Raw genomic sequence first — 13619 nt, 5'->3', positions numbered from 1 at the left:
ATGGACGTGCTTCCTGGCACAAAATGGTGGCACCACGAGGCACACGATAGGTGGATGAAACGCTTGTACAATGAGACAAGGTTAGTTTAATAAAACATGTTTTTTTCGATCTGTGGTTCATAAATCGAAACGTTGGTATGAAGGGTTCATAAACAGAGGTTCCACTGTAGTATAAAATATTAAAGTAGACAACAGTAAAACATTCGTTCTCTCACCCAAAATCTTCATCTGCTGGCCCTTCGAGCTTGGCATTGTGGTGGGGTTAAAATAATCAGAAGGCAAGGTTTTGATGCAATTAGTGCTAATAGCAGCAACTTCAGCACAAACAGCTATGTTGTCCATTGCTGTTCTTCTTACCGGTTGTTGCGAGAGGGGAGACAGGACAGTGACCTCATCGTTCTCAAATAGCAGTGGTCTACAAAGCGGCATTTTTCCCACTGTGGAACCTATTCTGGTGAGAAAATTGCTTCAGGGCATGCAGGACGCCGTTGCCATGTGGACAAAAGGCCGGAACGATACAATACTTGAGTGTGGACAGGACCAAAGTGTATTATGCCAAATATTATAAGAACAACAATGTGTTATTACTAAGCAGTGAGTAAAATGTACATTGTCATTGAAAAGCTACTCACCAGTAAAAACAGTAATGATGTCACCAGGGTGCGTCCATAAAGGGTCGGTGGAGGGAGAGAAGAGAGGCTGTCAGCTAGAAAAAGAGCCACATAACAATGTTAACTAAATTCCCAATCAGCCAATCCATGTTTTGCTCTTTTCTGCTCCTCGCTACTCCCTCATTACAAGACTGGAACCAAAGCTTAATGACTTATTTGTGAAACAGGCCTCTAACTAGAAAATACATCAGAAAAGAATGCAAATTTGGTCTGTTAATTCGGCCCGAGCCTCGGTGGTGTCCAAATCCCTCCTAAGCTTCTTGTTGAGCACGTCTGCCAGCTTTGTGTACACAATTGCCTCCTCAAATATTCACACAGCATCATTAATGTCGGCCACCTTTTGTGCTGCTCTATTCAACTAGACTAAACAGGATCACACGTACAAAAAGTTATTCTTTATTTGCAGATAATTAGTCCACGAAACAAGTTGAGCAATAACGTGCTAGAGTAAAACAAACATTTTCCAAAGCACGGAAAATGAAGGCATTTGAGCGCCCGGGGAAAAATGTGCTTATCAAATAAAGCTAGAAAAAATTGTGCAGTGAATGAAGTGAGCCCATCATTTTAGTGTGGGATGGGAGCCCAGAGGAGAATAAATAAGCAATCGTCACATCATGCAGGGAGAACAAATGAGCACGGTACACAATTAGGCAGGGTCACATTCTGCCAGAGCTGTGAGTGTGGGACGGGCTAATGAGCTGTCCTAGAGTGTGTGTGCGTGCGTGTGTGTGCCTTGCCTGTGTGTGTGTGCGCGTGTGTTTGTGTGTGTGCGTGCGTCTGTGTGTGTTGAATGCAGGCTGACAACATTTTAAAAAATACAATTATTTGTCTACAATCCTAAACATATGTTGTCTTCTGGGCTCTGTAAATATGAGCTCAGATCGCAATCATACATAAAAGATGCACTTTATACATTACAGACACACAAACATCTCTCACCCTATTAAATGCCCCCATTGTACACATTTTACTTTTTAATGATTTTCTAACAGTGTCTCCAGAGCCTGTTTATGACCACCAAAGTGAGAAAAATCTTTACAATTATTTACATTGAATGCAGTAATACACAATGCAATACATAATACAGTAATGCACAATTCAAGTAAAACAAACAATCCAAACATATCTGAAAAGAAGTAAGGAGACGCATAAACTAATCTGTTTCCTTTTCCATCTCTCTGCAAAACTGCTTGCTGATGATCTGTCTACTTCCTGTTTTTTCTATTATATTACACTATAGGTAGTGCACCATCATTGTTAGTGCCTGGCAGACAACCACTTTATGGCACAACACAGCATCCCTCAGGGTGCAACTTCGGCGTGCTAAAATCTGTGTAGTTGTCTAGATATTGTGTGAGTGCATCTAATTTCCCAGAAAAGGTGGCACAGATTATAATTGTGTGCTGCATGTTCCACAATTTAGCAAAACACCCCAGCTTGGAGCATGATGCCATGGATGTTCAGTCTTTGAGTGTCTCCACTAGAGAGTTAGTGTTAGGGTTTAAGTTTGTTAGAGAAAAAATACCATGTTTTAGTCTGTTAAATTAAGAAGGAATTTTTTTTTAGGAATATATTAATTTTATTATGATTGTAATAGCCACAAACTGGATGAAATCTTACCTTGAGGATAGAGAACAGGTGGTAGAGGTGAACAGATCACTGTCCTCTCCCCTCAAGGTGAGCTGTGGTGTCCCACAGGGGAGCATTCTGGGACCATTGTTATTCTTGATTTACATTAACAACATGAAATCAGCATGTAACAGCAATTTGTTCCTGTACGCGGACGATTCTGCGATCCTGGCCTCAGACAGGGACAAATTGAAGGTTGAAAGTGCACTCAGCACCGAACTAAGTAATCTCTGTCTCTGGCTTTCCGATTACAAACTGTCACTACACCTGGGTAAAACAGAGGCCATCCTATTTGGGTCCAAGCCCAACCTAGGTAAATCCCTGGGCTTTATGATCAAAGCAGGTGATACCATAATCACCAGCAAAGACAAGGTAATTTACCTAGGTTGTATATTGGACAACACTCTCTTGGGTGAAAAATGGCATTAAAAGCTCCCCGCAGTCTGGAATCGTTTTTCGGGGTGGGTGGAGGGAAGTCAGGAGGGGGGAAGAATCCTCCCCTCTAAATTGTCCAGAAAGTCTCTTTCTCCCCCCACCTGAGATTGTGTGGGAGGACAGGAGGAAAAAGTCTGTGTCGTGGGCGGGGCTAGAGTCCTTAGGAGCGCAGTCCGAAAATCAGGTGGCTGGGATTGACTAGACCTAATGTTCAACAAAATGTTCTGACAATGCTTTATTTTTGGCATAAAGTCTTTAGGAGGTGGCTGACCAATGGAGACAGAAGGCAAAAAAATAAAATTCTGATCCCTGACTTCCCTTGAAGACGCCGGCGGAGTGATGTCATCGCCGCACGCCGGTTCAGTGACGTCCTCGGAAGTGGGCGGAGTGACGTCATCCAAAGTGGATGGAGTGAAGTTGTTGCCAGAGTTCATTTGGCTTGCAGCCCAATCTAAAAATTGTTTGGCAAAATGAGACACGGGATTACCAAACAACTGAGGGGAAGAGTTGGCTGCTTGAGGCGTGCTGCTGTCCGGAGGAGGAGTTGTGGGGAACGACGCGTCCTGAGAGCGAGGCGAAGCCTTTCTGGCTGGCTTCCATCTTCGCCGGCGCGTCTCCATCACCTCGTGGTCCCTTGCGGAAGAACGGATAGCTGGCTTCATTCTGTCACGATCGGGTTGCAGCTTGCTGCGCGGTTGTTCTTCCAAGATGCAAAAAGGACGGCTCCGGACGAAGGCGTAAAGGTAGGATTTGATTTATTATACATAAATCACCCAACTAGCAAAACACAGGCACAGAACAAAAAAGGCAGGCGTGCCTATAAACACGTGAAGCTAAGAATTAACAGAAGCTATGGCGTGGAACAAGAAAACTTACTTGGAACAGGTGTGACACAAACAATGAAGCCAGGCCGACTGACGAGCAAAGACAAGCTTAAAGGCCTACTGAAAGGAATTTTTAAAATTTAAAACGGGGATAGCAGATCCATTCTATGTGATCATTTCGCGATATTGCCATATTTTTGCTGAAAGGATTTAGAAGAGAACAACGACGATAAAGATCGCAACTTTTGGTATCTGATAAAAAAAAGCCTTGCCCCTACCGGAAGTAGCGTGACGTAGTCAGTTGACAGGCTCCTCACATTTTCCTATTGTTTTCAATGCAGCTAGAGCGATTCGGACTGAGAAAGCGACGATTACCCCATTAATTTGAGCGAAGATGAAAGATTCGTGGATGAGGAACGTTAGAGTGAAGGACTAGAATGCAGTGCAAGACATATCTTTTTTCGCTCTGACCGTAACTTAGGTACAAGCTGGCTCATTGGATTCCACACTCTCTCCTTTTTCTATTGTGGATCACGGATTTGTATTTTAAACCACCTCGGATACTATATCCTCTTGAAAATGAGAGTCGAGAACGCGAAATGGACTATTACAGTGACTTTTATCTCCACGACAATACATCGACGAAACACTTTAGCTACGGAGCTAACGTGATAGCATCGTGCTTAACTGCATATAGAAACAAAATAAATAAATCCCTGACTGGAAGGATAGACAGAAGATCAACAACACTATTAAACCGTGGACATGTAAATACACGGTTAATGCTTTCCAGCCTGGCGAAGGTTAACAATGCTGTTTCTAACGACGCCATTGAAGCTAACTGAGCAACCGGACCTCACAGAGCTATGCTAAAAACATTAGCTATCCACCTATGCCAGCCAGCCCTCATCTGCTCATCAACACCCGTGCTCACCTGCGTTCCAGCGATCGACGGTGCGACGAAGGACTTCACCCGATCACAGATGCGGTCGGCGAGACGGAGGAAGTTAAGGTGAGTTCGGCGGCTAACGCGTCTGCTATCCATCTCTGTCCTCCTGGCTGTGTTGCTGTAGTCCGCCGCTAATACACCAATCCCACCTACAACTTTCTTCTTTGCAGTCTCCATTGTTCATTAAACAAATTGCAAAAGATTCACCAACACAGATGTCCAGAATACTGTGGAATTTTGAAATGAAAACAGAGCTTTTTTGTATTGTATTCAATGGGGTACCAATACTTCTATCAACCGTTTACGTCACGCGCATACGTCATCATATCTAGACGTTTTCAACCGGAAGTGTGGCGGAAAATTTAAAATTGCACTTTATAAGTTAACCCGGCCGTATTGGCATGTGTTGATTTTTTTATATTTAAACGGGGATAGCAGATCCATTAGAGAACAACGACGATAAAAATCGCAACTTTTGGTCGCTGATAAAAAAAAGCCTTGCCTATACCGGAAGTAGCGTGACGTCACCGGAGGAAGGACTCCTCACATTTTCCCATTGTTTACAATGCAGCGAGAGAGATTCGGACCGGGAAAACGACGATTACCCCATTAATTTGAGCGAGGATGAAAGATTTGTGGATGAGGAAAGTGAGAGTGAAGGACTACAGTGCAGTGCAGGACGTATCTTTTTTCGCTCTGACCGTAACTTAGGTACAAGGGTTCATTGGGTTCCACACTTTCTCCTTTTTCTATTGTGGATCACGGATTTGTATTTTAAACCACCTCAGATACTATATCCTCTTGAAAATGAGAGTCGAGAACGCGAAATGGACCTTCACAGTGACTTTTATCTCCACAACAATACATCGGCGAAGCTCTTTAGCTACTGAGCTAACGTGATAGCATCGGGCTCAAATGCAGATAGAAAAAAAAATAAATAAATCCCTGACTGGAAGGATAGACAGAAGATCAACAATACTATTAAACCATGGACATGTAAATACACGGTTAATAATTCCCAGCTTGGCAAAGCTTAACAATGCTGTTGCTAACGACGCCATTGAAGCTAACTTAGCAACGGGACCTCACAGAGCTATGCTAAAAACATTAGCTATCCACCTACGCCAGCCAGCCCTCATCTGCTCATCAACACCCGTGCTCACCTGCGTTCCAGCGATCGACAGAAGGACGAAAGACTTCACCCGATCATCCGTGCGGTCGGCGGCTAGCGCGTCTGCTATCCAAGTCAAAGTCCTCCTGGTTGTGTTGCTACAGCCAGCCGCTAATACACCGATCCCACCTACAACTTTCTTCTTTGCAGTCTTCATTGTTCATTAAAGGCCTACTGAAATGAATTTTTTTTATTTAAACGGGGATAGCAGATCTATTCTATGTGTCATACTTGATCATTTCGCGATATTGCCATATTTTTGCTGAAAGGATTTAGTATAGAACAACGACGATAAAGATTGCAACTTTTGGTATCTGATAAAAAAAAGGCTTGCCCCTACCGGAAGTAGCGTGACGTAGTCAGTTGAACATATACGCAAAGTTCCCTATTGTTTACAATGATGGCCGCATGAAGTGAGAGAGATTCGGACCGAGAAAGCGACAATTTCCCCATTAATTTGAGCGAGGATGAAAGATTTGTGGATGAGTAAAGTGCAAGTGAAGGACTAGTGGGGAGTTGAAGCTATTCAGATAGGGAAGATGCTGTGAGAGCCGGGGGTGACCTGATATTCAGCTGGGAATGACTACAACAGTAAATAAACACAAGACATATATATACTCTATTAGCCACAACAACCAGGCTTATATTTAATATGCCACAAATTAATCCTGCATAAAAACACCTACGTGTTTGTTATGCTAGCTCCTCTGCTAGCTCCTAGCTCCATAGAACACGCCAATACAATTCAAACACCTGATCAACACACACAATCACTCAGCCCAAAAGACCGTTCACCTAACCCAAGGTTCATAAAGCTTATATATTTTTAAAAAGTTACATACGTGACGCGCACATACGGTCAAGCTATCAAATGTTTAGCAGCCAAGGCTGCATACTCACGGTACCTGATATTCAGCTGGGAATGACTACAACAGTAAATAAACACAAGACATATATATACTCTATTAGCCACAACACAACCAGGCTTATATTTAATATGCCACAAATTAATCCTGCATAAAAACACCTGCGTGTTTGTTATGCTAGCTCCTAGCTCCTATGCTAGCTCCTAGCTCCTTAGAACACGCCAATACAATTCAAACACCTGATCAACACACACAATCACTCAGCCCAAAAGACCGTTCACCTAACCCAAGGTTCATAAAGCTCATATATTTTTAAAAAGTTACGTACGTGACGCGCACGTACGGTCAAGCTATCAAATGTTTAGCAGCCAAGGCTGCATACTCACGGTACCTGGTATTCAGCTGGGAATGACTAAAACAGTAAATAAACACAAGACATATATTTACTCTATTAGCCACAACACAACCAGGCTTATATTTAATATGACACAAATTAATCCTGCATAAAAACACCTACGTCTTTGTTATGCTAACTCCTAGCTCCTATGCTAGCTCCTAGCTCCATAGAACACGCCAATACAATTCAAACACCTGATCAACACACACAATCACTCAGCCCAAAAGACCGTTCACCTAACCCAAGGTTCATAAAGCTTATATATTTTAAAAAAGTTGCGCACATACGGTCAAGCGATCAAATGTTTAGAAGTCAAAGCTGTATACTCACAGTAGCACGTCTGCGTCTTTGTCATCCAAATCAAAGTAATCCTGGTAAGAGTCTGTGTTGTCCCAGTTCTCTACAGGCGTCTGTGTATCGAAGTCAAAAGTCATCCTGGTTAGAGTCTCTGTTATCCGAGTTCTTCCATCTTGACTGCATCTTTCGGGAATGTAAACAAAGAAGCGCCGGCTGTGTACTGTTGTTGCTGACTACGTTCGAAAAATACGTCCATTTCGCAATACAACTTTCTTCTTTGCTTGCTCAGCTTCTTTCTCCATAATGCAATGAACATGATTGCAACAGATTCACGAACACAGATGTCCAGAATACTGTGGAATTATGAAATGAAAACAGAGCTTTTTCATATTGGCTTCAATGTGGAAGGCATACCCGTGTTCCCCGGGCTACGTCACACGCATACGTCATCCTCAGAGGCGTTTCGAACCGGAAGTTTAGCGGCAAATTTAAAATGTCACTTTATAAGTTAACCCGGCCGTATTGGCATGTGTTATAATGTTAAGATTTCATCATTGATATATAAACTATCAGACTGCGTGGTCGGTAGTAGTGGGTTTCAGTAGGCCTTTAAACAAATTGCAAAAGATTCACCAACACAGATGTCCAGAATACTGTGGAATTTTGAGATGAAAACAGAGCTTTTTGTATTGGATTCAATGGGGCCGAATACTTCCGTTTCAACGATTGACGTCACGCGCATACGTCATCATACATAGACATTTTCAACCGGAAGTTTAGCGGGAAATTTAAAATTGCACTTTATAAGTTAACCCGGCCGTATTGGCATGTGTTGCAATGTTAAGATTTCATCATTGATATATAAACTATCAGACTGCGTGGTCGGTAGTAGTGGGTTTCAGTAGGCCTTTAAATAATGTCTCTGATTAGTGCTCGGGAAGCAGGTGAGCGGGCGAGCACTAATCAGAGACAGGTGAACACAATGAGTCGCCATGGTGACAAAACAAACAAGGAAGCACAAACGGGAACTAAAGAAGTCCAAAACTAACAGAACATAACTAAACAAAACATGATCCGGACCACCGATCATGAAAATTTCGGTCATTTGGATGCAATGGGTTCTTTAATGTATATGACCTCTACTACATTGGAGGTGCACCATTACAGAGTCTGAAGTACACAATAGTTATCTTTGGAGCCACATACTCTGTCAGAGACAAACACATTAGCAAAAAAGATACAGATTTGAAACACAAAATGGCTCAGAATGAATGTATTTAACATCTTAACAACTCAATAATCAAAGAGGGCCCCGGAAGAGATTGCGTTCAAGCTCAGACGTTCCACTGTAGTTTGTTTTGTCTGTGGCTACTTTTGCTGTCTTCAGAGGCTGTGAATGTTAAGTCATAAAAGTTAGGTATATAAAAGGTGGAAGTAAGAGTAGTTGGTAGCCTATCAGTTGACTTGGCATCTGCACCAGGACCACATGAAAGCCAGACATGCCTTGTACAGGTGCAGTGGCCAAACAGACAAAACGAAGAGGAGCAGGCTTTTAGAAACGACATATAGTTATTAACTATTCAATCACAAAAAGGACAGATGAAGGCGTGAAAGGTTGCGGACCAAAGCTCTTTTGCTTCAGTGCATTAAAAGCCTTGGTCCAGCACTCTGGCGGCGAGGATGATTGCCTCCCCTGGAAGAGGACCGCTCAAAGGAGTTTTTCCCCCCTTTAATAACAGCAATCTGCTGTGAAAATCTAATCCCAAATACCATTCCACTGAATCTAGCAAACGTCTGCTCAGAAAAGCGTGCAACATGAATATTGCATTCTCTAATATACAAATAAACAAGCTCCCCATCAATCAGGGGGCGCAGGCGACGTAAGTGATGCGGAAGAGTAAACTGCTAATGAAACCGTCTAGCGAGAAATGCACATTTTAAAATGGCATCATCGTATTACTGTGTGGAATTAAAAACACATCTCTGCAGGGGAGCGTCTCATCTCTTTTCACGCACGGATGTTAGTGCACACGACCCAGAAGAGTCATAAAATGTGACCTTCTCGCAATGTTGATCACCTGTGTGACACCACAATAGACCACAGCGATCCAAGCATGAGCGCAGCCCCTTAGTTAGCGGGAATAATAGCTCCATCTTTGCCATTAAGGTCAGACACGGGTGCTCCTTTTAAGCCCCTTACTCTTCTCCTCACTGGCCTAAATTCCCCTCCTCAGAGGTGGATGACAGGGATCAAAAATACATGCATATGCATGGCTAACTATCTGACAAAGGCAGCGGGTGGGTCTCTGAAAATACAACTCATGACAAGTAACAAAGACATGGGAGTGTGCTCAGAGGGGCACCTCTACCCAGCACCAAACAAACACTCAGTAGGATCATTTCCCTAACTGTAATCCCACCTACTGTACCACCCTAAAAATGCACTGCTTACTTTTCCTCCATTAACAAACACAACCAGACCCATGTCATTCTCCATCTTGCACATAGGACCACTGCAGCATCCAAAGGGCTTGTGGCTCTCATGATGCAGGTTCTACTGATAAAGCTGAAAGAAGAAGTGTGACCAGGTCGTGGTGTGTGGATAGTCAGTCTCAAAGTAAACAAGGACTGATGGGATCGAGAGGCTGGTCTTAGCTCTAGCCCCTCATCAGTACAGTCAACATATGGAAGATTGGGTTCACATTCCTCCCCAAACCCGGTCTCCACAACAGCAGTATCCCCTCAATCAGCTCAGATTTCCCTCCTTTTCCATTTTAGAGGACGTTAGAAAAAAGCTAGCTTATACTTAAAGGTGATGTCCTGCTGAGATGGCTTTAACGATGAGACAGGCTTCCATCAACACATAAACATCTCTCAGGCAATGTGAGCCACTCATAATTTATTTAATGTGTTTGGAATCCTCAAAGTTGAAGTAGGCAGGTGTGAGTAGCACATTTAATTGTAAGGATCATATGTGGGCCTGTACTTATCTTCTCTGGCCAAGTAGATAGGGATGAACAATTTATTTCATTTTTCAAGTCAATACCGATAACTTCCTACTTCTCAAGACCGATCCCGATAACCGATAGCTTATTTATGTCTATTATTTCTTAAAATTAGATTGAACTGTAATTTATGCATGCCTGGAGGTTAGAGAGACTCAAACAAAGGTGAATTATGAGAAACTTGTAAATTTGTCCTAATGAAATGGGATATCACTACTTGTTATTCCTTGTTTACACTGCACACCAAATCTAATTTGGATGCACTAAAATGACGCAGATTGCTCCAAAGTGCTTCAAATCTGATTTTTTTTCACATCAGATTCAGGCCACATAAGAAGGTAGTCCGAATCCGATTGGAATCTAATCTTTTCAAATGTGACTTCAGTCTAAACGGCAATGCAACCTGTATATGACTTTTTTGTCAGCTTTGGGCAAGCTACATAGTAAACCAGCGAAAACAAGGTAATTTAACAAGGTGTCTTCCTTAAATACCACTATTCAAACATCAAAAATAATTGCACCTAGTGTTTACGCAGCAAAAATAATATTATTTTCAAACTAAGTACTGAGTACTCGTTTGATTGATTGATTGAGACTTTTATTAGTAGGTTGCACAGTGAAGTACATATTCCGTACAATTGACCACTAAATGGTAACACCCGAATAAGTTTTTCAACTTGTTTAAGTCGGGGTCCACTTAAATTGATTCATGATACAGATATATACTATCATATATATACTATCATCATAATACAGTCATCACACAAGAAAATCACATTGAATTATTTACATTATTTACAATCAGGGGTGTGGAGGGGGTGGGTGGGTGGGGGGGGGGGTTGGATATGGACAGCAAGTAGTGGACATAGAGAGAGAGAGAGAGAGAGAGAGAGAGAGAGAGAGAGAGAGAGAGAGAGAGAGGGAGATCAAAAGGCATAATAAAAAAATTATCTGCATTTGATTGTTTACATTTGATTATTAGCAATCCGGGGAGGGTGTTAGTTTAGGGTTGTAGCTGCCTGGAGGTGAACTTTTACTGCGGTTTTGAAGGAGGATATAGATGCCCTTTCTTTTATACCGGTTGGGAGCGCATTCCACATTGATGTGGCATAGAAAGAGAATGAGTTAAGACCTTTGTTAGTTTGGAATCTGGGTTTAACATGGTTAATGGAGCTCCCCCTGGTGTTGTGGTTATGGCGGTCATTTACGTTAAGGAAGTAGTTTGACATGTACTTCGGTATCAGGGAGGTGTAGTGGATTTTATAGACTAGGCTCAGTGCAAGTTGTTTAACTCTGTCCTCCACCTTGAGCCAGCCCACTTTGGAGAAGTGGGTAGGAGTGAGGTGGGATCTGGGGTGGAGGTCTAGAAGTAACCTGACTAGCTTGTAATGGGATGTTTGGAGTTTAGATTTGAGGGTTTTGGAGGTGCTAGGGTACCAGGAGGTGCATGCGTAATCGAAAAAGGGTTGAACGAGAGTTCCCGCCAGAATCCTCATGGTGCTTTTGTTAACCAGAGAGGAGATTCTGTAGAGAAATCTCGTTCGTTGGTTAACCTTTTTGATTACCTTGGTTGCCATTTTATCACAACCTTTGGCCATCAGGGGAGGCAACACAACATGGCCAACGATGCTCAATGAGTGATTACAGCGGATGCCATGTGAAATATGAAAATATGTGCATCAACAAAACAAAATGCTGATTTTACAGCCACAATTAGAATGTTGCTCACACAAACACGTACAGTATAAGCATATACTGTACATAGCCAATAACATCCCAGCAAGGTTATTTTTTTGCTTCAGAACTAAAAGATTAGTTGTGGACGAAACACTTTTAATAATCTGAGTACTTGGCAGAGCAAACATGTTGGCCATCCTAACAACCCACATAATACCTTTCAACACTGCTCCTCCTTTGTGGCAATGACATTTTCCACTATTTGTTTATTTTCGCATCCCCATAGAGGAGCAGTGATCTTTATCGACGTTACTAAAGCTGCATCCAGAAACAACTGGAGTCCGTTCTTTAGACTGCATTGACAACTATAATTCTGGTCTCTTTATCGCCTTACTATGAAATAGTGAATTATAGATGTGATTAAAATCTGCTCAGTGTGTTAGCCGCCACCTCGTTGTGTCAGCCAATTTCTGCTTGTCAGGGACAAAGTGTGTGTGTGTGTGTGTGCGTGTGTGTGTGTGTGTGTGTGTGTGTGTGTGTGTGTGTGCACCACCATCACAATGACCTTTCCACAAGCCCGGGGAGCACGCAATGCAGAGAAGAGGCAATAAAAGTAATGAAAGAAGCAAAGGCAATTAAAGTGGTGTGTGTGAGGGGAGCGTGGCGGAGATGAGCCTAACTGGATGCGGCGCTGCAATGCACTACAGCACCATATCCTCCATAATCCCTCTGTGATCGCAGTGCAATCCTGGTGTGCTCTCAGTCTGATCATCCTCTTGCAGCATTCAACGCCCTAATCCGTACAAACGGACAGACGTCCACACGTGCTGCTTGTACACAAACACACAGGGGAGCAATTTAGGGAGACAAGAATAATCCCACACTACTATTTTGACAGCAATCTATTGCACAATTACGGTAAGTGAGAATAATCCAAAAATGTGCAAAAACATTTAGGCACACCGAAGCTATTGTGAGAAACAGTGTTTTGAAAATTATGTCACAGACTCGCATGGCTGCGGTAGTTGTGACCCCAAGATGCAGGAGACAGGAGGACGACGTACAGGTAATAGTCTTTTAATGTCCTCAAAAAGGCACGAGGTGCAGCAGGGAAGTGCACGAAAGCAATAAACAGCATGCAAGGAGAGCCAGACAGTATGTGACATTTAACACAAAATAATCCTCGAGCACTGACAAAAGGCAGGCATTCATAGAAGCCAGCTGATTGACAACCACTACCAGTTGTGGCCAGGCTGCCAATCAGCACCAGGTGAGGGGAAAGAGCGTTCAGGGAGAAATGCAGGAGAAGGAACCCAAAATAAGAGTGCTACACAGGAAATAAAGACAAACTAAGGAAACATAAGACGTGATAAGACGTTCATAAAAATAATAATTTATAGTTACTTTACCAAAAAATATAATTAAATCACTAACGGAATTACTCTTTAATAAATGCAGTTAATTACTAGTGAAAGTAATTTATGCGTTACTGGAAAGAAAAAAAAAAGGATATGCATTTGCGAGACGTTTCATGAGAGCATAGTGTGTGTGCATGCTTTTTAAAGTCAGTGCCTGTTGCCAAGTAATGTGTGACGTCGGCGAGAGCTTGTTTAGAAAGAGAAAGCATTTTAGCTCAGCTCTGTTTGATAGTTTAGCAGCGGCAGTTTGCCGGCAGTTACAGCAGCTCTGTTGAATCTT

The 13619-nt window shown here is 42.5% G+C and overlaps 1 long non-coding RNA gene across 1 annotated transcript; it reads right to left on the bottom strand.

The window, feature by feature from the left end:
- Positions 1-215: 215 nt before the first annotated feature.
- On the bottom strand, positions 216-795 carry LOC133663429 (uncharacterized). Its single transcript, XR_009828348.1, has 3 exons — positions 633-795; positions 358-446; positions 216-244 (listed from the first exon to the last, which is right to left on the bottom strand). It is a non-coding gene; the product is annotated as an uncharacterized LOC133663429 (long non-coding RNA).
- Between the last annotated feature and the right edge of the window lie 12824 nt (positions 796-13619).

The sequence above is a fragment of the Entelurus aequoreus genome, linkage group LG02 (genome assembly GCF_033978785.1).
Source record: "Entelurus aequoreus isolate RoL-2023_Sb linkage group LG02, RoL_Eaeq_v1.1, whole genome shotgun sequence".
In the NCBI taxonomy this organism is placed as follows: Eukaryota; Metazoa; Chordata; class Actinopteri; order Syngnathiformes; family Syngnathidae; genus Entelurus; species Entelurus aequoreus.
This window is presented reverse-complemented; position numbering and strand designations above follow the sequence as displayed.